The following is a 23,586-nucleotide window of genomic DNA, read 5'->3' on the forward strand; positions in this document are numbered from 1 at the left end:
AAGCAGATGCTGAGGCCGTGATTAGCATTCAGGACATTTTTTAGGGAGCACCCTTAGGATCCGCTCCTGGAGAAGGGCGGGGCTGGAAGCAGAAGCAGGCAGAGGGGGACACAGAACTACTAGCCTGACAGAGGCCTGAGCTGACCCCACGGAGAACTCTGGAGCGGGATGACCCTTCCGAGTTGTTCGGAGTTGGGCTGGAGGGATGAGCCTCGCGTGGATCAGCCCCTGGGTGAGGGCTGCCCCCAAAGTTGGCATGCCCTGGGCAGGCAGGTTCTTCAGCCTTGGGGAAGGGGGCTGACAGCTGAGGGCTGGCTGCAGGCAGCACTCCCAGCAGCGGAGGATGTAAGTCCTTCCTTCCTGAAGGGGAAGCACAACCACCACCACCACGATTGCCTTCGGGAGGATGGGTGAACTGAGAGTTCTCCGAATCACAACGGGGGCCTTCCTCAGGATTCCTGCCTCCCTGCAGAGGCCAGCCTGGCCTCCCTTCCTGCTGCATACACTCCCATCCCTCTCCCATCCTTCCTGCCACTCCTCCTCCCATCCCTCCTCCCATCCCTCCTCCCATCTCTCCTCTCATTCCTCCTCCTACCCTCCTCCCATCCCCCCTCCCATTCTTCTTCCCTTCCCTCTTCCCTGCAGGGGCTATCCCAGAGGTTTTCAAAGTTTTAAAGGCCCTGGGATCTTCTGGGCCAGTGCAAGTTTACAAGAAAGCGGAACTGCCTTAATTGAGGTGGAAGGTCAGGGAGCCCCTCCCTCTGGCCACTGTTGTCTTGCTATAAAACACTTTGTAATCTGTAAAGAGCTGGCTGGCTGAACAAGGAGCGTTTTTAGCCCCCTCTCTAATTGGGCGATTCCAAACTTCACCACAGGGGGCGCTAAATTGTCGTAGGCTCTTCTGGTTTATGTGTGTCAGCAGGAGAGGGAAACAGTTGTTCTGTGGTTGGTAATGTAAGGTCAATTCCTTGTGGGTCGTTTTGGGGGGGGTGTGTCTGTATGTGGTAGGTTTCAGCTACTTTAGGAGAAGGTAGCAGGCCTAACTGGGGACACGCATTTAGGAACGATCCATCAGCGTTTTATCACAAGTCCACACTCCAGAGCCCACCAGGACCTATGCTTCAATCGGCACCAGAGGTTTTGTTCATTAGCATAGAGGACCTTAGAAATGAGTTGTCACTGGTGAAAGTAGTGGCGTTTCAGAGGGGTCGGTTGGCTGGGAATAGGAGCGGCATTCCAGCCCGTGAAGGCGCGGAGAGGGAAAATCTGGCACGCTCCGTGGTTGGTTCTTGCAGGAGTGGCCCCGTGGGCTTGGTTCCTAAGCGGTCCTGTGTGCATCCAGCTGCTGATTTGGTGGATTTTGCGCCCCTGGAGTCGGACTAGAAGGTTAGAGAATCGTGCTGCAAGAATCCCCTCGCGTTCGCCTCAGGCGAGGCGCTGTTGAAGCTCTTAAAAGGACGGAGGGCTGGAACCTCGTGGAATTTACAGGAGTCCTGTGACTGCTTTGGGCAGCTTGCTCAGAACTTGGCCTGAGGACTTCCTTTCACAGAAACCCAGGGGCTCAGGGTGGGGAGGGGCCCTATGCCCTCACCGGGCTCTAATTACTGAAGGCTGCAGAGATTTACCAAAAAGAACCTAATCATTTTTGCAAGACCAAACTGGCTTAGATCAATTTGCCACAGCCTAAAACCCCACCCCAGAGCCTCTATAAAATCTTAATCAGCTGTGAATTCCCACCTCCCCACATCAATAAGCACCGTGTACCTCAATGTTTTCTCACGGGTATAATAGGGGTCTAAGAGTTGTGTTCGCTGTCATAAAATGTTGTAAGGACTATAAGTATTGTTTTCTAAAATCCTTCCAAAAGAGGTTGGATTCACAAATTGGAGAATAATGTCGGGGGAGGGGGGTAAAAAAAATCAGCCCTCCGAAGTGTCCACAGCTTTTCTTGTACTTGTCAATGTCACAGCAAGGCAGCCCCTGGCGTTCATTACCAGCACAAGTCTTTATTAACGGTTGGTGTGCTCGGGCCCTGGGACAGGCATAGTACGGAGCGAACTGCAAGGACATAGTCCCTCATGTCTCCACATTTACGGTTCAGGCTGGACGATGGCACGGTGAAGCTAGGTTAGGAGCAGCAGCCGGCCACACACACGTCCTGCACGCAATCAGATAACACGAAACACATCGACAAGGAGATTTGATTCGATAATTACATCTGATGGCTCGGAGTGCTGGTTGCTTACCAAGGAGGGGAACCAGGGCTGTGAGTTACATTCGCAACTTGGGTTCGGTCTTCTCTCCCGACAGCCTGGCCCAGAGGGGCAGAATCAAAGTCACTGGGGAAACGGATGGTCCTCAGCCAGAAATAATGTGCTCACGTGTGTGAGGGAAACCCTAGTGCTCAAGACCTTAGAGCACAAGGTTTGTTCCCAGCGTCCTTTGGCCCTTTCAGTTGACAAAGCATTTTTACTGTCAATATTTGATTGGCCCTTTACAGCCGCTGAGACTGAGATGCAGGGCAGACAGCTGCCTCTCCTTGGGCTTGCCAATAGCTACCTCCCTTGCTATTGGCTGACAAGATCCCAGTTTAATTCTGATATTGGATGGCAATGTGTTCATGGAAGGTGGGCTCAACCTCGGGAGATGATTCATAATTACTCTAAGCCAGTCATGATATAAACTTCACTCTTTGATGATTTAATTGAGGGACGTCCCCATCCTGGCCAATAGAACCTAACAGGGATCCTGGTGGGGGATTTCTCAGGAATATGTTTCTTTCTGAAAAAGGAGAAATGCTTAAGGAGATTGCTACCACCATCGCCTATCCCTGTTCTTCCTGCCTTTGAATGCTGCTGTAAGGATACAAAATATTGGAGCAGCAGCAGCCATTTTGTGACCATGAGAGGATGACAGAACAGAAAGGTAGAAAGACCCTGGGTCCTTCATGACCTCTTTGGCTATCAAAGCCAAGACCACTTGGCTCTGGGCTTCTTGTTATATATGAGATATTAATATACCCTTATTGTTTAAAATACTTTTTCTTGGATATTCAGCTGAGAGCATCCTAATGGGTACAATCCCCATTTAATAGTTCAGAAAGCTAAGGCTCAGAGAGTTTAGGTCACAGAGTTCGAATCCAGGGGTTCCAGTTCCATCAGGGCACTATTCTCTGCCTCTGAACTCTACAGAGTCTTAGGCCACTCCTGGGGCCTCTTCAAAGCCAAGGGTGCCAATGATTAGGCTCTGCGCCCCTGGCTCCCTTCCCCCACCCAAGTCACAGCATCGTGGTTTTTAGCCGATTTGCCTTATTGGCTTCTCACTAACATTCTGTTTGAAACAAAAGGCTATGAGATTTAAAAATATTTTAAAACCACTGTCTTATCCCTTACCCTTCAGTTAACAACAGTGGCCAGGTCTTTACCCCACCACAGGGGAAACTGTAAAGAAAATGTCTTTTCTAAGAGGAAACGTAGGAGAAGGAATATTTTATTTCCTAGGTTTAAGCCCAGAGATCCTAGCAAACTGCTCACTCACATGCTCGCACACACAACCTGCAGACACACACAAATGCACTTCTGGAGCATATGCACGCAGACACACTGCCCCCTGGCTTCATCGTCCTCTTAGGCTCTCCCATGTTATCAGGCACAGAGACACAATGAGGCAGCACAGGTGCTGGGGTTTACAGAAGCCCCTGGAGCGCTGAGCATGAGTAAGAGCTCCTGCCTTGGTTCTGGAAACGTCAGCAGCCACGACCGGACTTGTCATCAGGTCTCGTCCTTGGCTGTTCCAGCCTCTGGGGCCAGCTCCATTCTGGAGACCCAGCTTCGCTTGTCTTCTACCACTTCCTCTCGAGGTGTCCAGAATTGGAAACCTTGCCCAAAGCTGATCTGATCCGGTGGGCTCCTCACCACACTGCATGGACCCACTAGCCTTGTTCAGGCCGGACAGAGCTCTCAAGCCAGGGCACCTCATGTCTTTCCAGGGTGCAGATTCCTCATCCAATCAATGGGGAAAGAGTAACAGAGTTCAATGACACAAAACACAGGTGGCAACTTATGTGAAAGGAACCTGGCTTTCCTCCAAACGAGGTCACGAGCATTGCGAGTGCCTGCCATTTAGTCGGCCCCACTGCAGCCTCCTGAGAACAGCTGGACTGCCCTCCTTTCCTCCCTCTCCTCCTCTATGCACCCCTCCCCGCTTCCTTTGCTCTTTCATTCAATGAACATTTCTTCAAGGCCTCCTGTTCTAGTTATCTACTGCTGCATAATAGACGATCCCAAAATCCAGGGGCTTCCAAAGAAAACCATTTTATTATATCTCACAACTTTGGGGACCAGAATGAGGGCGGGCCTCAGCTGGGTGATTCTTTTGTTCATTGCAGCATCTGCTGCCATCACTCAGTGGTAGTCACTGGCAGCCTGGCTGGTCTGCAGGGTCAAGGTGGACCATGTCAGGTGCCTCGGCAGAAAAGGCTAGAAGGCTTGGCTCACTGGGCTGCTCTCCCTCTTCATGCCACTCAGGGCCTCTCCATGTGGTGTCTGTAGTGGGTGAGTGGGACTTCTTACATGGCAGCTCCAGGAGTGAGTGTTCCAAGAGGCAGGACGTGGAAGCTGCCCGTCTCTTAAGGCCAGGGCACCAAAATTGGCACAGCGTCCCTTCTGCCATATTCTATCGGTCAAAGACATCACAGAGCCCACCCAGATTTAAAGGAGGGGGCATCTAGACTCCCTCCTCTTGATGGGAGGAGTGTGAAAGCATTGGTGGCCATCTTTAATCTGCCACCTCTCCTATCTGCTGGGAATTGGGAGAGATGCCGTTAAGTAAAAGATCAAACAACACGAGTACTGCCATTTCATTCCTGCTTTACCTCCTCTGGGTTAAGTCCATATCCGGGGAGAGGCTTTCCCATTTCCTTAAGTTATGGGAAAAACTCTGTCTGACATTGCGGGGCGGGGTGGGGGGTGAGTGGGGTGGAGAGGGAAACAGCATCTGTGCGGGGCACAGCTGTTCTCTGGAGGTGATGTTGGCTGGGGGTGAGATCCGGGAGAGAAGAAACTGCAGCTAAGAAGACGGGGGCTGGGAAGGGGCTGCAGAGAGGAAGGCGCTGTTGGCAGTTGTTGGGGAGAGAGAAGACCTTGAGATTGTCTTCGTCTGAGTTCCCCCGAAAAGCAGAACCTGAAACGAAAAGTTGGGATGCAGGAAGTTAATTTGGGAGGTGACCACAGGAAGCACGGTGAGGGGCTGGGGAAGTGAGACAAGGAGGGGAAGCAAACCAATAAAGGTGTGCTGAGGAGCAGGCGGGCATCTGCGGCTCAGTGGTGCTGGGGCCCCTGGGAGACTCTGTGGGACCCACTCCGGAGGTGTGGACTGAAGAGCAGGGCAGCTGCGCTGTGTAGCACCATCTCCCTTCCCTCACTGACCAGGAGTTGATCCCAGGGCGCTAAGCTCCCAGCACTTTTGCCCTACTTTGCACCGGTGACCACCTCAGGACAGTCATTGTGTCCAGGAGCTGCCGGTTGGTGGCCTCCAGTGGGGCTAAGAGGGTATGGGCAAGCCCTGACAGGGCCTGCTGAGACAGTCTATGATGAGAATTCTTATTCTCTTTGCATTGGGATACGCACGGGGCCTCTGCCTCACCCACCTCCAGGGGGCGCCAGTCACACTGTATTCCATGCAAAGGATGCCCCCCTGGCATCCTCCTCCTCCACCTTCCCGCGAATACATCATTACAAGCTGCATGGCCCACGAGTGCTTCAGGAGCCAGAAGATTCTCCCGGGGATACATGAAGAATGCTGAGTCCTAAGTCAAGGTGGGCGCTGGGCCGAAACAAAGATGCAGGTGGGACAGGTGGCACTTGCAGTTACCCTGTGTTTGTCTCCTTGCAGCCCAGAGTCCAGGAAAAAGAGAAAGGAAGCACCTTCAGAAACACGAGGTCAACCTCTGGGACCCCCTCTTGTGTCTTCCAGGGCTTAAGAAACACAAGGAGGTCCTTTGTCCTCTGAGGCCAGACCAAGTTAGCAGATTCATTCTCCCTCCACGGGCTCCATTTGGTCAGCCAGTCCCCCCATGGCCCTCCTCTCTCTACTCCCCAGTCACATGGGGGGGCAGAAGTGGCGCCAGATGTCGAGCCCCGCACCCCAGTTCAGAGCCCCTTCTCCACCATTCCCTAGCTGGACCTGGAGGAAGTAACTTGCCTGCTCTGAGTTTCTGTATCCCATCTAGGACCATCTCTCAGGCCCCCCGAAACCCCTGCCGGCTGTGATTTGTGATTCTATGAGGAAGGAGTGAGACGATGCGTGTCAGTGACCACTGAGGAGTTAAAAGTACTGTATAAACTGAAAGCTCTCCATCTCCGCTTGCTCTCCCCTCATAGGAGCCCTCCACCCCACGCACTCTCGCCCTGCCCCCACAATCCTAGTGGGATCTCTGTGTCCTTGGTTACTCCATGAAACCCACGTTGAGAGCTCTGCTTTTCTCGTCGTCTCTTCTTGACAGTGGAGAAGAGCGCCCCCAGCCCCCCAGCTTACCCATATGCCCTGAGATGCCTCAGGCCAGAAGTGGGCAGAGCATGGGGCTCCATGCACCGGTTCATGCCCACACCCTATTCTGTGTAGACTCTGACGAGTGGTTGTGTGTTGAGACAGGCCAGCCTTACAGCTCCAACTGCCCTCGGTTACGGGGCCTTTTCAACTGTTCTGGTTCTGAAAAGATCTCTAGGCCGCCTCCTTAGGATGCTCTTGGCTACAAGTGACAGAAACCCCCAAGACAGGAAGGTCCTCAAGATGGTACTTTGAGGCTCCTCTCCAACCGGTCCCAAAAAGGCTACTGCCGTCTCAGGCATCGCCTGCATACACACAACCTCTAGAAGCAAAGAATTGTCCCTTCCAAGCAGGGGTGATACTCGACACATTCAACAGCCCGCACAGCAGGGCCCTGCTCCGTGAGAAGAAACCCCAGCGGCGCGCTGCAGGCCTGCTGAAGATCAGGAGGGTCTCCAGGGCTGCCCTCCTAAGAGTAAGGAAGCCCCGCAACAGAATTAGCTCACGGCTCCTTGGCCAGCACTGGACCACGTGACTCCACCTCCGAACCCAGTTTCTGGGGCATTACCACTGATGGAGTTGGAATGGTAAAGATGTGCCTCTGCAGTGGGAGTCGATGGACTCCCCTTTCTTGAGGGTGGACGTGTGAATTAGATTCGGGTGCCTTTAGCAGGTTGGAAGTTGCAGAGCCCATCAACCTCACCTGATCCCCCCTCACCCCATGTCTCCCCAAATCACAGGCTCCTTGTGCCTGCCTCAGGTCCACTGTTACATATGCCCCGAGCATCTTGCTTTTGCCCCGTTACTTCTTTCTGTAACTACAAGTGCTCTATGCTTTTTATGAGATTTATCTTTATAATCTCTGCCAAGTATGAGATGAGGACTACTCGGTTCAGTTGGACCCGTTTCATGGATGGACAAACTGAGCACTCGTAAATGAGCCATTTGGGAGAGCCGAGGATAAGGTTAATGGAAGCGAGCTTGTGACAAACCAGCAGTTTCTGCTCAGCTGCCTGCGTTTCTCCCTCTCTCCTGCTCACAGCCCCCCTTCCCCTCTCCTTGGGCTTAATTGATAGGCAAATTATTGAGTGTTTGGCCAGGCTGGGGGCCAGGAGGCTGTTTATAGCTGGCAGATCTTGCCTTTTAGGTAAGATGGGGCTGAGTCTGCCAGCAGCCATCCGATAATGGGCCTCTTCCAGTGACAAGGGTGTGATGGATGGCCCCCATTCTTTGATATCAATGCTTTTGTTAGTTTGCATTTTATGCGGTGCCTTTCCTCTGGGCAACTCAAGGCCTTGTGCAGAGTCTTATGTAATGGAAAATAATTCTGCAAGGTAGGCAGACGCGGCAAGGCCAGACTACAGAAACCGCATTCCTGATACACACACGCAGCCGCCCTGCTGGGGCCCATCTGTGTTGGGGCAGTGACATTTGTGGCACTTTGAAACTAACAGAGAGCAGAGGCAAAGGGGGACGTGATTGCCTTTACTGAGCTCCAAGGAGACCTCTCTCTTGGGCTTGGGTGACTGGTTTTAAAATAAGAAAAGGAGGGAGTTTAAGAAAGAGAGAAGTAAGAGAGGGAGGAATGGGGCAAAGACTAAAAGGAAGGAGAAATCAGTAAGTGAAGGAAAAGGTGCCCAACAGCATTGGCCAGCTGCGAAATGTCAATTCAGATTGTTGTGAAATAACACTACACCCACCAGAATGACCAGTACATCAAAACTAATCAAACAAATACTACATGCTGGTAAGGATGTGGAGCAACTGGAACTTCATATGCCGCGGATGGGCTATAACTTGGTACAGCCATTATGGAAAACTGTGCACTAATCACTAGAGCTGAACAGATGTTCACCCTATCACCCAGCAATTCCCCTCCTGGCTAAATACCCATAGACAGCACATATGTTCACCAAAAGACCTGCAAAATGATGTTCCTCATGCCATTCAATTAGCCAAAGACTGAGGACAACCCAAATGTTCATCAGAAGTAGAATGGATAAATAAATTGTGGTGCATTTCTGCTGTGGAATATTATGCAACAATGAAAAAGAACAAACGACTTGTCCATACAACACATAGGAACTCTCACGTACAGGATGTGGAGGGAAAGAAGGCAGACACTAAAGAGTGCATTCTGGATGATTCCATCTATATAAAGTCCAAAACCAGGCTAAAGTAATCTATGGTGACAGAAATCAGAAAAGTGGTGACCTACTACCTGGGAGGTGAGAAGGCACCATCTGGGGGTGCTGGTAATGGTCTTGGTGAGTTTACTTTGTAAAAATTCATGGAGTTGTACATTCATGACGTGTGCACTTTACTGTACATACATTACGCTTCACAAAAGGTTTGCAATAAAGCAGGGAGAAGGAAAAATGAGGGAAACACAGACATGTCTCTATTCGTGAACAGGTTGGATTACGACTGTCCCTGAATCCATTTGCTCATTAATCTGAAGAGACCACCACTAACTCCACCTGTTCAAGGCGGCAGAGTGAGTATATATTTTTTTTCTAGTGCTGAGCTTTCCATCAGTTGGTGAGCCAAAATTTCATAAGCAGAGAAGCTTCTATTTAGAGTAAGGCCAAGGGCAATAGAGATTTATGACTTCATTCATTCACTCATTCATTCATTCCAAGCATCAAAGACAGGAAGAATTACGTGATTCTGGAAGCCTTTGGCTGGAACTATTCATTTCTAGATGTCCTCTTATCAGCAAGACATTTCAGCTCATTTGGGGAAAAAGTCAGAGGTGGGATGGGCACTGCCACTGCTGTGAAAACTGCCTTCTCTCCCCTTTTCTCTAGATTCCTGGATTGGGGGAAAATACCTGCTAGAATGGAAGGTGACAAGGTAGTGACAGTCTTGAAACAGGGTGTTTTAGTTTCCTAGCACTGCCATAACAAAGCACTACAAACTGGGTGGCATAAACAACAGAAATGGACTGTCTCACCGTTCTGGAGGCTGGAAGTCCAAGATCCAAAGTCCAAGATCAAGGTGTCAGCAGAGTTGGTTCCTTCTGACGGCTGGAGGGAGAATCTGTTCCAGGCCTCTCCCTTAGATTCTAGTGGTTAGCTGGGAATCTTTGGCAGCCCTTGGCTTGTAGAGGCATCACCCCGATCTTTGTCATCATCTTTGCATGGCCTTCTCCCTGAGTGTGTCTTTCTCTGAATTTCCCCTTTTTATAAGGACACCAGTCATACTGTATTGAGGCCCATCCTCATGACCTCATTTTAATTTGATAACCCTTGTAAGCATCCTATCTCCAAATAAGGTCACATCCTGAGGTACTGGCCTCAGGAGTTAAGACTTCAACATATATTTTAGGGGGACACGATTCAGCCCATACCAGAGGGGAATGACTCCTCCACTCCAAGCACCAAGTATGCACTCCCTCCCCGTATCTGGAGCGCATCAGCTGGAAGAGGCTGACGAGGGACCAGCAGCTTCTGAAACACCTGGGGAGGGAAAAGCAGTAGACCTAAAGAAGAATGAAAGGCTCCCCGAGATCAAAGGAGGAGAAGCTATGGAAACACCATCACGGCTGCAGGCACAGGTTCAGGAGACAGACAGGTTTGGTTCAAATTCTGGTTCCACTCATGGACTCACACTCTCATTGGATGACCCTGAGCAAGTTAAAGTTAGGTTCTTTAAGCTCAATTTCCCCGTCTCTAAATTGGGGCTCCTGTTCCTACCTCCCAGGGTTGTCACAGAGCTCCGCTTCGATAATGCCTAGAAAGAGGATTGTGCTGTGCTTGGTGCACAGACAGCACACAAGACATGCAAGGAATTGTTGTTTGGCCCTGGAAGAGACTCAAGGAGGGCAGAAACATTAAGTCAGGGCTTTAATAACTGTAGAGAGAGCAGTTTTAAAATGATTGATCAGTTTTTCAATTATTTCAGTTGCATATGGATATGTTTTTAAATGCGAACACCATAGAAAGGTTCAGGGTAAAAAGTACCTCTCCACAATCTATCTCCTAGGTCTCTAAGCCCACATCCCTAGAATTTTTCCAAACATATTTATAATATCTATATATTAAAATTTTCTTTCGGATGCATAAATGGGACCACAGCAGATGCTGTCATACCCACTCACAGTGTCCCCTGGATTACCCCACCCACCCCCAGAGGCACCTTCAGACATTCTGCTCAAAGCCTACCTCTTCCTGAATCTTTCTGCATGAGCATGCTCTCTGGACAAGGAGATGCTCGCTGGCCCTCAGGGCTGGCTGGAAGTGCCAGGGAATGAATGCCCCTCAACCGATGAGGGGTTGGAGTTGGTGAATAAATACCCCAGATTCCTTGCCCCTTGGCGGCATGATCCTGAGGCATGTTCCACACAGGCTCTCAGCGAGTCCCCATGGGACTGAACCTCAGTTGCCCACAGTGGGAACCTGCTCATTGACATGGCCTTTATTGGCATCCTCCCTGCTCTATCTTGCTTCCCTCTTCCCTCACTGTGCTTCCTGAATCACCTCCCAAATAATGACTTGCACCCAGATTCTTGTCTCAGGGTCTGCTTTTTGGGAAACCCAACTAAGACTAGGATGATACAGTCACATACTGGTCTGCAATGAGCTTTTATCAGCCAGCAGTATGGCTTGCAGATCTTCTCCTATCAGCACATATTGAAAGACTGTTTTCAACGTCATCGTCTGGGTGCGCCATAATTAATTTAGCCAGTCCTCCCCTGATGGACATTTAGATTGCTTCCAAGATTTTGCTGTTTTGAGCCATGTAGCAATGAGCAGCCTTGTGCATGTATCTTTTTGCAAATGGACAAGTATATCAGAAGGATAACTTTCTAGAAGTCCAATTGCTGGGTCAAAAGCTAAGGGAACAGTTTTGATCAGGACCCAGGGGTGGCTCTGGGGCTCAAGACTGGAGATGACAGGAGTAGAGTGGCTTGAGCCTGGGGACACTGTTCTCAGTGAGGAGCCAGTGCTCCTGAAGAGGGTCTGCTCACCTGGAGATTCTGCCTAGGGGGTCTCTGTGCATTTGTTGGGGGTTTCTGTGTGCTCTGACTGCGTGCTGGGCAGTGCGCCCACTGCAGCAGAAGGGCCTTCCCCTAGAGTTGCTGCCTTCAAGAAGACCCCCCACACCACCCATATCACATGCCCATACCCCACTGCCACGTTTGTGCCATACAGAAAGAGTCGTTTTTCAAGCTAAAGTCTCCAGTTTTCAGATGAAAAACAACTTGTTTTGAGAGCATGCACTCCTGAGATCCTCAGGCTCTTCCTTAGAGCTGACTGTTGAGAAGAAATTAATTTTTAGGGTAGGAGGAATTGGTGAGGAGACTGGAGATGGATTCACGGTGCACACTGGGAGTATTTTCTATAATTTCGTTGCTCTGCCCACTCGTGAACACTTACAGTGTTTACCTGATCATCAGCTGGTTCAGAAAACAATTTTTAAAAGCATCAAAATACTTCTTTGTTCCTCTTTTGAGTTATTTGCTGCCTGCTGGCTACCTACTTGATCTCATCTTAAGATGCAGAGAAAGATGCTCTAGACCTCGCTCTGGGGACTTGAACTATTGGAGATGAGAGGACAAAGGCTAGAAGCAGCAATGGCGGGAACCATCCAGAAAGTCAAGGTTATTGATAGAGAGGAGGGAAAGGATTCGTCTTTCCCTTTATCCTCCTTCTCTTGCTTTTCCTTTTCATCTGCTGTTTTCCTTTGTCATTGGAGGTGGGGGGAAAAGGCAGAAATGCCACACACACACCCTTAAGAAAACCTTTGGGAAGGAAAGGGATCTGTGAAGAATTGTCAAAAGAGAAAGGGTATTTTGTTGGATTTCTCTGCAGGTGAGATGTGGGTGCCACATCTCTCTCTCTCTCCCTCTCTCTCTCTCTCTCTCACACACATGCACACAGAGGAAAACACAAGTTCAAGATCTGAGTCCTGGTAAGAGTCTCTGACTCCCACACCCCACCTGACTTCAGTTCCAAGGCCCCCCATGGTGTCAAACCTGGAAAAGCAGAACCGTTAATCAGCCACCTCAGCGACCACACTTAGGAGGTGCAGCTGGGGAGAGGTCTGCCCTCCCTGTCCTCAAGGAGGGCCCGGGACTCACCTCGCCTCCGGGGAGGTTCTCCAGGCTGCATGGGGACAATCTTACTCCTGGAGGTGTGAGTTATGGAGTCTGGAGAGAGACGTGACAAAGGGAAGTGGTCCTCCCAAGCACCCCAGCAGAAGTGGGAACTTGAATTCTGACCTTGTTGCCGAAGGTGTGCAATTCAAAGGCAGGATATAGTCAGAAGCGACTGGGAGGAGTGGTGATGCTGACCAGCGTTCTTCTTCATTGAGCACTTACCCCATGCCAGGCCCATGTAATCAGATAGCCCCAAGTTCTCTTCCTTCATAGCCAGGTGAGGCCCCTGTGCCTGAAGGGTGTGTCTGAGGAATCTCAGACATGCATGGTCTCCAGGTAACTGCAAATCACCTCCCTTCCCCAGCTCCTGCTCTCTCTGTCCCCTCAGCACCTCTTGCCTATCCTTCACGCTCCTGCCTTCCCCCTCTTGAGAAGCAGCATAGCAGAATAGCTGTGAGCGGGGATTCTGGAACCAGATGGCCTAGGCTGGAATCCTAGCACTACCAGTGACCTACTCTGAGACCTCAGACCAGTTACTTAACTGTCCTGTGCCTCAGTTTCCTCTTCTCATTGTTGGGAAGGTCTATATATGGGAAGGGATTCTAACCGTGCCTGGCACATGGTCAGCACTGAAAAAGTGTTGGTTAAATAAAAATGATTGCACGTCCTCTTTGCCTATTACTGAAGGTTTGAAGATGATGGTGGGACCTTACAGTACAGTAAAGGGCGAGAAGAAACTTCAGGAGACAGTCCAAGATGGCAAAGTAGGAAGATCCTGAACTCACCTCCTCCCATGGACACACCCAATCTACAACTGCATATGGAACAACATCCTCTGAAAAAGACCTGAAAACTACCTGAGCAGCTCCTTCACGTTGGCAAATGAGGTAAGAGCCACGGAGAGGCGGAAAGGAGAGACTGAGACAGTCTCGAGATAAACTCCGGCCCCAGCGCAGTGACCCACAGTCGGAGGGAGCTCACGAACCCAGAGCTCCTCCCTGAGGAGTGGATTCGTACCCCACATTGGGCACCTCAACTTTTAAGACCTGCACCTGAGAGATGAGCCCCCCAAACATCTGGCTTTGAAAACCAATGGAGCTCATGTCCATGAGACCCAAAGAGCTGTAATGAATGGAGAAATGCCTCTTAGAGAGCTTGTGCAAAGAAGCAACTTCAAATTGAATGTCCTACAATTTTCTGGCTGATTCCCCTCACTAGGCATCCATTTCTGGCCTTCTCTCATCTAAGCCTCCTGGGGCCACCATTTTGCAGTTTTCTTCCTCTCCCTGTATTGACACATTTCTCCCTTCAACTCTGTTGCCTCAGTCTGGGGGAGTCTAGCTTGCACATGGAAAACTCAAAATTCTTATTACTTTGTTCCCAGAGCAAGTTATCCCCCTTTGTTCCAATCTCTCTGTTCCAGATGCAGCCCCGCTTTAATCTTTCCTCATGAAGACGTTGATGTGTTTTCTTGAACAAAAGAACCATCTACCCTGGGTCTCCAGCCTTTGCGACCTATCCAGGCTCTCCTTTAATCCTTGTGACAGCCCTGTGAGCTGAGTAGCGCTATTAGCCACGTCACAGCTGAGTAGATAATGGCCTAAAGAGGTTGTCACAAAACCAATTGGATGTGGAGCTGAGATTCGAACCCAGCTCTGTCTAACTGATCCTAACCACCATCCTGTACTTCCTTCACATACAAAAAAGCTATTTTAAAGGAGACCAAAATTTCTGTGCCTTAGTCTCTGAGTGACTCTGCTCTAGGTTGAGATAAAACAGTATATGACTTCTACCACTATGGAAAACAGTATGGGGGTTCCTCAAAAAATTAAAAATAGAACTACTATATGATCCAGCAATTTCACTTCTGGGTGTTTATCCAAAAGAATTGAAAGCAAGGACTCAAAGAGATATTTTTCACACCTACGTTCATAGCAGCATTATTCACTGTAGCCAAAGAGTGGAAGCAACCCAAATGTCCATCAATGGATGAATAGATAAACAAAATGTGGTCTATCCATACAATGGAACATTACTCAGCCTTAGAAAGGAAGGAAATCCTGACACGTGCTACAATACGGATGAAGCTTAAGGACATTAGGCTAAGTGAAATAAGCCAGTCATAAAAGGACACATATATTGTATGAGGCACTTAAAGTCATCAAATTCATAGAGACAGAAAGTAGAAGGGTGGTTTCCAGGGACTGGGGGAGGGGAGAGAGAGGAGTTGTTCAAAGAGTACAGAGTTTCAGTTTTGCAAGATAAGCAAGTTCTGCAGATTTGTTGCACAACAATGTGAATATATTTAACGCTACTGAATTGTACACTTAAAAATGGTTCAGGTGGTAAATTTTATCTTATGTGTTTTCTACCACAATTCAAAACTTTTAAAAATTGAAAATAAAATTTTAAAAACACTGTTGCTTCTGAAATGCTCAACATTTAACCCAGCCGCTGGCCTTGCATGATTAGTTTGAAATCTCCCTTGTAGAACACGATTCCTGGACCCACAGAGCTGACTGTACCGGGAAATTGCTAAAGCTTCTCCAGGCTCTCTCCGAACAAGAGGTTTCTTTACACCTCTTCTCCCCAACCATGCTGAGTTCAGAGAGACTGTTAACGCTTTGGGGGGGTCTCAGGACCCTTTCTAGAATCTGACAGAAGCTGCCACGCTCTCCCTACCTCCACACCCCAGATTCACAAATGCAGTGACACAAATCATTTTCCTTATGATTCAGAGGACGCCTACATACCCTGGGGCCTCTCCACGGTCTTCCAAGGACCCCAGAATGAGATTCCCTATGTCCCTCGCATCTCGGAGCTTCCCCTGATCGGCACCAAGATTTCATCCTTAGTCGTCTGCTTTCCTTTCCAGGGAAATCAAGGAAAGAGAGAGCTTCTTATAAAAAGGCTGCATGTGGCGTCTCATCCTATCAGAATGGTGTTATGTTACCTGCGTGACAATTCATTCTAAAGCATCCCTATACGTACAGTGATGTGTGTGTATGTGTAAGTGTACTTACCCTAAAGGCAGTTGCTTAGCATTTAGAAGAAACTAATTCGGAACCCACACTCCAGAAGTGGCTACTCAAGTGTTTTAAATATCCGTATCTAAATCTACTGTAGAGGACCCCTTAATTAGCATCGAGATCTTAGAAATGGTAAGCGACATGGTTTAAGATGACAGGCTCTGCACCCCGGTGGGACGGAGGCTAGTGCAACCACCTGGCACTCTCAGGGCAGCACGCTAATCTGGAGGTCCATTTGGTCCTCTGTCATCTCCCCATTTTCAGAGGACTGTGACACCTGATCCCCCCCGGAGTTTGGCTGACCCCACCAAGAGAATATCATTGCATCTGCCTCAGAGCAAACTGTGCATGGAAGTGCCTATCAGAGGGCCTGAGGACAGAGGGGGACATGACCAAGCCTACGGGAACACGTTTCATCACTGTCCTTGTACCTGCTTCCTGATACAGCAGGAATTCTGTATCCTGCAGCTGGTCGAATTCCATCTGAGGTTTGCCTTCATTCTCATATGCTATCCGGGCAGTGGGTGGCGGGGAAGGACAGCTAGAGCCCCAGCCTGGTTCCCTGGCGCGTTCGCCGGCAGCAGCATCAGTTCGGGGATGCTCCCGAGCTGTCCAAGTCGAATGAAGCTTTGCCGTATTCAGAATTAACCCATGTCTTCTGGACTCACTTTCACCCTCTCTCTCCTCCTGGCTCTGGCTTCATTCTTACGCTCCCTGGTGATGGCAAGGCGGTGGCAGCATCTCCCTATATTCGCCCCCATTCCAGTTTGACATGGAAAGTAAAGAGTATCTTTTCCAGAGGGCTCTAACAAAGTCCCCACAGTGAGTCTGATTGCCATTTTGGCCTGACTTGGATCATGCAACCATCCCTGATCCCATCATTGTTGCTGAGGAAAAGATGTTCTGATAGGCCAGGCATGGGTCACATGCCACTCCAGGTAGGGGTGTCAGCTCCATCAGAACCACATGGCTTGAGAGAAGTCAGAGGCAAATGGTGGACTAAAGCTGGCCCCAAATTCTTTGCCACTCTTCTCATTGAGAGGTAGAGTCCATTTCCCCTCCCCTTGAAGCTAGGCTAACCTTGTGCTCTGTTTTGACCAATAAAATATGGTAGATGTGACACTGTGTAAATTTCAAGGCTGGGCCTGAAGAAATCTACAGATTCTGCTTTTGTGTGCTTGGAGCACACCTACATGGAATGCTGTGAGGAAGCCCAAGCAGCCATGTGGAGAGGCCCATGTTGGGGAGATTTGAGGAGCCCTGGCCAATATTCCTAGCTTATCTCCCAGCCAGCACCCAGCACTACCTGCCAGTTGTGTGGGTGGGGCCATCTTGGACAGTCCAGACCAGCTGGACCTCCAGACATCACAAGGAGCCAAAGAATCACCCAGCTAAGCCTGGTCAACTTGTGGAACCATGAGAAATAATGACTTGTTATTGTTTGAAGTCATGAAGCTTTGGGGATAGTTTGTTACACAGCCACGGATAGCTGATACAGGGTGGTTCCCCAAATGAAAATCAGGAAGTTTTCCTGGAAATTAAATGAGTGGATGCTAGATGGACAACAAACAAGAGTCCACCTCAGCCATCTGCTCTATGTAGTCAACTCTACCTGGCAACTCATGGGCTCAAGAAGACATGGAATTTTTTATAGCAGCATCCCAGGGTCCACTCAGCAGTTTTGTCAGCGTCCAGAGACGGTTGCTGCAGCAGCAGAGGCCAATTCCTGATTCCAGGCTCACAGCTCCAGCAGTGGGGTTTTAAACACAGTTGCTCCATTGGTGGTTCTTGACCTCCTGCATGTGGCAAACATGGCGGCTCCCTTGGCAGATCGGTCCCACAGGGTTCTGGGAGTCGTTCCTGGAGACCCAGCCTAGAGTTTTCATAATTGCCCTTCTGGAGTAGATTGACTGGTGGCCTCCCAAAAGCTAGGTCCCCGTTCTAACTCTTGGAACCTGGGCAAAAGGGTCTTTGCGGATGTAATTAAGTTAAGATCTTGAGATGAGATCATCCTGGATTACCTAGGTGGGCCCTAAATCCAATGATGAGTGTCCTTATAACAGACAGAAGAGGTGAAAACACACAAAGAAGGCATGTGAAGACAGAGGTGGAGACTGGAGGGGTGCAGCCGCAAAGAATGCCAACAGCCCCGAAGCTGGAAGAGGCAAACGATTCTCCCCCTGGAGCCTCAAGCGCGAGCATGTTTCAACCTTGATTTTGGACTTTTGGCCTCCAGAATGGTGAGAGAATCCATTCCTGTTGTTCTAAGCCACCCAGTTTGTGATCACTTATTACAGGGGTCAGGGAGCAAGTAGAACTCCTGTCATTCTATAAAGCACTGACTTCCCTGTATTAAATCTCTTTCTGCTTAAAATCTCTGGAGTGGTTTCTGTTTCTTGCACTAAACCCTGAGTGATACAACTCCCTTTCCATCCAGGAAATGGAAGACCAAGCAAGCCAGGACGCAGACTGGGAGGAGGACCCACGGACACACACAGGTTTGAGGCTTATAAAATGGGACCACCCGGGCTTCTGCTGTCAGCCTCACAGGCAGGTGCATTTCTCCAGTTCGGTGGGAGCACTGGTCCTGATGGAGTCTCCTTATTGCTAGTGTGGCAACAAGAGTTGATTTTTACTTTAAATGATTCTGCAGCCAGCTCCTGGGCTCACCTCCACCGGGAGCCCACTACATGCACAGTCTGGGAGCGCAAAGCGAAGCAGGGCCCAGCAGCGGCCGCCTCTTTCCGTTATCCCACAGAGTCTAACAAAGAGCCAGAAGCCACCAGAACAAGATGGAGAGTCTCTCCCAATACCAGTGAGAGACTCCAACCACTGTCACTTTCTGAGAGGCAAGTTGTCTTGGTTTGCTTTCTTTCTCCAAACCAGGCCTCAACATTTTCATTGACATGAGACGGTGTGTATACGTGGGTGTCTGGGAAGCTGTGTGTGCGTTTCTGTGTGCATTTCTGTGAGTTAGTGTTTGTGTTTGGATGTGTGTGTGTTTATATGTGCGTGCAGAGAAGGTGTTGGGAGAACCGAAGTGGCCGTGGTTACTGTGAACACCGTGAACCTGGGCGATTGTTTTCATAAATAGGAGGCTGGAGAGGGTCTCGTGCTGCTCTGACCATCGTGCTGTGGGAATGACACTGCTCGGGCACAGTCCTTCTTTCGTTCTGCAAGCGTAACCACGTAAACCAGGACAGGCGAACGCCTCTCCATGGAAACCCGGGTGGACCTGCTTCATGCGTGGAGCTCCTAAGCCAGGGCGCTATAGCGCCTCGTGGCCTTTGCCTGGGGGGTCAAAATAAAAACCGTGGAGTTCTCTGCCGGTAAAGGTGACATCACCGCAGAGCTTCTCGATAAACTCCCTGGGGAGCCTGTGCTGCTGGTTATTTATGAAGCGTGCATTGGACACCTGGAGCTGTTCCAGCCCTGTTCGGGCCCTCAGGAAGCTCCTCACCTTATGTGGCGCAATCAACACTGGGCAAGGCAGAAGACAGGGGGTCGCGAAGCTGCTAGTGGCTCAGGCCAGCTCCGTCCCTCCTACACTGAGCCAGGTCTCTGGAACTCGGCCTTCGTGATGGAGCCCCCACCTTAGACATGGGCTCCTGGTGGGAATTCTGCCTCTCTGCTGCCTGCTCCACCCCCTGGCTACTTCCAAAAGGACAGGAGGGCCACCTTGATTTCCGCATGCCTGCAGAATCCTGACCCTGAATCCTCTTCATGGGGCCTGGGGCCACCCTTCTCCATCCCCAGTGGCATACCCCTGTGTCGGCCTGGCTACGCAGGGCCCCTGACACCTGCCCAGCTGGCTACGCCGTTACTCACTGCTACTGCGGAGGCGGAAAGTGTCTGGAGCCTGGGGCCTGGCCACGCTCGCCATCCCGTCTGGACGGTCCCCAGCCCCGGTTCTGACAGCTGCCTTGGCAGAAGGCTCCTATCAAACACTAGCCTTCAGATCCTTTCAAACCCCTGCCCACTAGCCAGAGTGCTCCCCCATGGGCAGTGTGGCCCGGAAACCATCCCCACCACCCTGAGCATCACCCAGGGCTGGGGGCTCAGCCAGGGAACACAGCAAAGCTGGGGTCTCCAAGTGTGTTCCAAGGAACAAAAGGCAAGGAATAGAAGCCAGCGGGCGGGCGGGGGCTGTGGAAGGTGGGAGGAGGAGAGCTGGAGCACCCACGGGCCCCGTCCTCAAGACTCGCACCTCCTGTGAGAGTCCCAGTGGCCATCGGTTGTCAAGCTCTCACTGTGTGTTATGTGCTGGAGATGTGTCTTCACACCGGGCCTCCCAGCAGCATGAATTATTCCTGCCTGTTCAGCGAGGACACTGAGACACACGGCGGAGCGCCCCACCCACCGTGAGGAAATGCAGTCTCATTCCCCCCGCGCATGCCCTCAGGCCACCACGACTGCCAGCCTGCTGCACATTTCTCAGACCTGCTGGTGGCGCGGGCCCCCGCCTGAGCCAGGACTGACAGAGCGTGGGGACAAGCACAAACGGTTCTGTCCTTCCACCAGCCTCGGCTCTGTCTCCCCTCAGTGGCGCCTGGGCTCTGGCCCCTTCTTCCCTCCCTCCTTGAGGCTCAGAGCCTTATCGTGGCCACCAGGGCCAGGGCTCCCAGCAGCCTCGGTACAGATCCCCCTGCCATTCATCACGGGAGACCCTTTGGACATCTGTGTTGAGAAACAAATGTTCTCCCACTTTAGTAAATCATGTGAAACATCACGCACAGGGACAGCTGCTTAGAACACAAGCTACTGCTTTCCTACAAGGTGGGGACATCAAAGGCACAAAATGTGTGCAGGGCTGTGCACGGGCAGAGGCTGCCTGCTGGCTCAGCACGTCCTGCTTCCCTCGCATGCCCCTCCGCCTCAGGCTCCAGGCCGACTGGGCACCGCGACTCCCTCCTCAGCCCTCAGGGAAACAAGGTCGTCTTTCTGGCTTGTTACCCGGACACAAGGCAGGCTTGGCAGACAGCTCCTCCAGGCGCCTCCCCAACACCTCAGCTTGATTGGCCTTGCCTCTCTGGTTCTGGAAACCAAACATCTCACCAACATGGCTCCTGTGTCAGAGGGTGGGGAGGGAGGACAGTGGTGGACAAAGTGACATTGAGCGGTAGACTAATCACGTTATTGGACTCTCTTACAGCCCCTTTCCTTTGGGGTTCTCTTTCTTCCCTCTGTCCTCAGGCTCCTAGACCCAAGCTCCCATCCTTCGAAACCTACTCTTTGGAATAAATCTCTAGTCAGTCATTTACACCTTAGTATGAATTTAAGTCAATGAAATCATTCTCTCTCCCAGGAGGATTTGTATTTAAATCTTTCTGGATGGAAATCATTAGTCCATGAGAGATTTATCCCCATTAGAGGGATTTTGATTCCTAATCCACCGAGGCAGAGAGACATTTTGGGGGCTACAATGCTTCCACTGACTGGAAATCGCATAGCTTCATCCACCTGCCCTGTTTCCAAATTGTCTAGCTTCGGTCAACTTCTTCCCTCTTCCTAGGGTTTAAGGGGTTTTGTTCACTCATCTTTATGATTCACCTAAGGATCATTAGATTTCTCCGAGGTCTGGTGGGACCTTCGAGATCAAATGATACAAATTCCTAGATAAAGAAACAGAAACTCAGAGAGAAAGAAGTGAGATGCCCGAGATCCCACATCAAGTTACAGCGAAGCTGGGACCAGACCCAAGATTTCCTGGCCCCCAGCAATGTCCTTTGCACTGTGCCACACCAAGACCCATAAATAACTCTCACGCCAACATCAGCACTATTTGCAAAGTGCAGTCCAGGCAGCAGCTCTCTGCTTTGCTAAACCACAGAGATGGGCCTGTGCCGGGGGCCTGGCCCTTCCGGGGTTAATGACACAGGCAGCCTCTGTGCGGCTCGGGAGGAATGTTCCTAGAAGCATTTAGGCTAGAAAAGGAGGCCGTGGGGCTCCCTTATGGCTACAGGGTCTGTAGGGTGCCCGGGCTGGAGACCTGAGCAAAACTCACTGTTGTCGCCATCCAGACAGGCACCGCTCCTGAATTTTCCAGCAAGGGACATTAGTTTTGTTTTCCAAGCAGCCCAAAGCCCCTCATCCTTCGAAGACAGAGCCCCCCTCGGCCATAGCCATCAAGCCAGCTTCCTTAGTCCTCACCAGCCCACACAAGACCCCTCACTTCCTGAGATCAGCCCTGCTTTAAATTTGATCTGAATTTATCACAGAAGCACAGGCCAAAGGCAGAGGACCAGCATCAGTATGTGGTCTCGTGCATTACCAAGCGCTGGAAACAGGCTGCCTGGGTTCAAATCTCACCTCTGCCGCCTCCCAGCTGTGTGTCTTTGGGCTGTTTACTTAACCTCTCTGTGCCTCAGAATCCTCATTTGTTGGGTAGGGATACTTCTGGCACCTGCCTCCTGGGCTGTTGCGACAGCAAAATGCAGTCAGTACATGGAAAACACTGAGGACACTGCCTCCACGTCGTGAGAGCTCACTTAAAGTTACCCATAATGCCTTTGGTGCCTCCTTTCAGAAGCTCCCAGACATCTCTTCACCTCTTCCCGTAAAACGAGTACTACAAGCTTTGGTTTCAAAGGGAGTGAGGGCTACATTTAAAGGAAGCCATGTGGAACATGTATGTGTGTGTATGTGTGTGTGTGTGTGTGTAGCAGAGGGAGTTGTGGGAGGTTCCCCACCTGCTTGAAATCAGCATGATTCTACATCCGGTCATTATTCCATCTTGTTTTGACATGTTCCTTGTTTCTAACACACAGGTTAGTGCTGAGACATAAAATAATGAGGAAAAGAAGGTGGAACGCTCTGAGGAAGCCAAGGCTACATAAATATGTTAACTTTCAAACAAACCTGAATTCTGTGCATGCTGCTAACCCTTTATCCCCACCCCTTCCCCCCGTAGAGCACTAAATCTGTGTAGCTCTGAGCTGACCACCAGTGTGGCCCAGAAACATCACCTCCTCCCTTTCTGTGTCATCTGGGTACTGATTCTCAGTAATGGCTGGGGAGCCACTGTGTGGAAGCTACTGTCCAGGCTGCTTTTAGAGCCCCCGGGACCACAGTTTGGTGTCTATGGGCTCAGGGTGGCCTGAACAACCAGCTGTCTGCTGCCGGAAAGTCCCTTGGCCAAAAAATATATCTCTTACTGGCCTGTGGTAAATGCCTGAAATTCCACCATTAGCAATGCATTCCTTTGGTTATGCCATGCCATTCTCAGGCCACAATTTTCAAGTGAAAATGCCCCTTAGGAGAGTAACACGTGAAGACTCTGACACATGATGAATGAGTGTTTCAGATTGTTCCTGAGAAAGGAGGTGAACATTGGCTGCCTCGCTGGTGGGAGTGTGGCTGGGGGCAGGAGAGACATATGGAAGAAGAGCTGGGGGCATGGAGAGCTGAGGGCGAAGTTAGACAGCTGGGCCATTATGACACTTTTAAAACGTGGCATTAATTTTTGACACCCTTCCAACGAGAGGTGGGGTTTTGGCCTCTCCCCTTGAATCTGGGTGGGCTTGTGACTGCTTCAACCAAAAGAGGATGCCCAAGGCACCCAATGTAACCTCTGAGCCTCTCTGGTCATCAAAGGCCACGCAGCTTCCTCCTGGTTCTCTGGAACACGCTTTTGGGGCCCTGGGTTGTCGTGTGAGAAGTCCAACTACTCTGAGACTCCGTGCTGGAAAGACTACTCTGGAAGACAGTGCTAACTGAGCCTGGCCTGCCAACCGCCCTTGCCAAGGTTCGAAATAGGTGAGTGAAGCCTCCAGAACAATCCACCTGCCAGCTGAGTACCGCTGAGAGACCTCCCTCAATGCCTCGAGGGGCAGAAGAGTTGTACAGTCCAACTCTGCCCGAATTCCTGATCTATAAAATTGTAAAATACAATAAAACCGTTGTCTAAAG

The 23,586-nt window shown here is 50.5% G+C and overlaps 1 long non-coding RNA gene across 2 annotated transcripts; it reads right to left on the minus strand.

The window, feature by feature from the left end:
* Positions 1-4,297: 4,297 nt before the first annotated feature.
* Positions 4,298-19,066, minus strand: LOC102148633 (uncharacterized). Of its 2 annotated transcripts, none has more exons than XR_002805312.2 (4): positions 12,632-19,066; positions 9,503-10,007; positions 5,648-6,278; positions 4,298-5,181 (listed from the first exon to the last, which is right to left on the minus strand). It is a non-coding gene; the product is annotated as an uncharacterized lncRNA (long non-coding RNA). The 2 variants fall into 2 exon arrangements; XR_002805313.2 differs by having other exon boundaries at positions 5,648-5,885; positions 12,632-19,040.
* Positions 19,067-23,586: the final 4,520 nt, after the last annotated feature.

Source organism: Equus caballus, chromosome X, assembly GCF_041296265.1.
Source record: "Equus caballus isolate H_3958 breed thoroughbred chromosome X, TB-T2T, whole genome shotgun sequence".
Taxonomy (NCBI): Eukaryota; Metazoa; Chordata; class Mammalia; order Perissodactyla; family Equidae; genus Equus; species Equus caballus.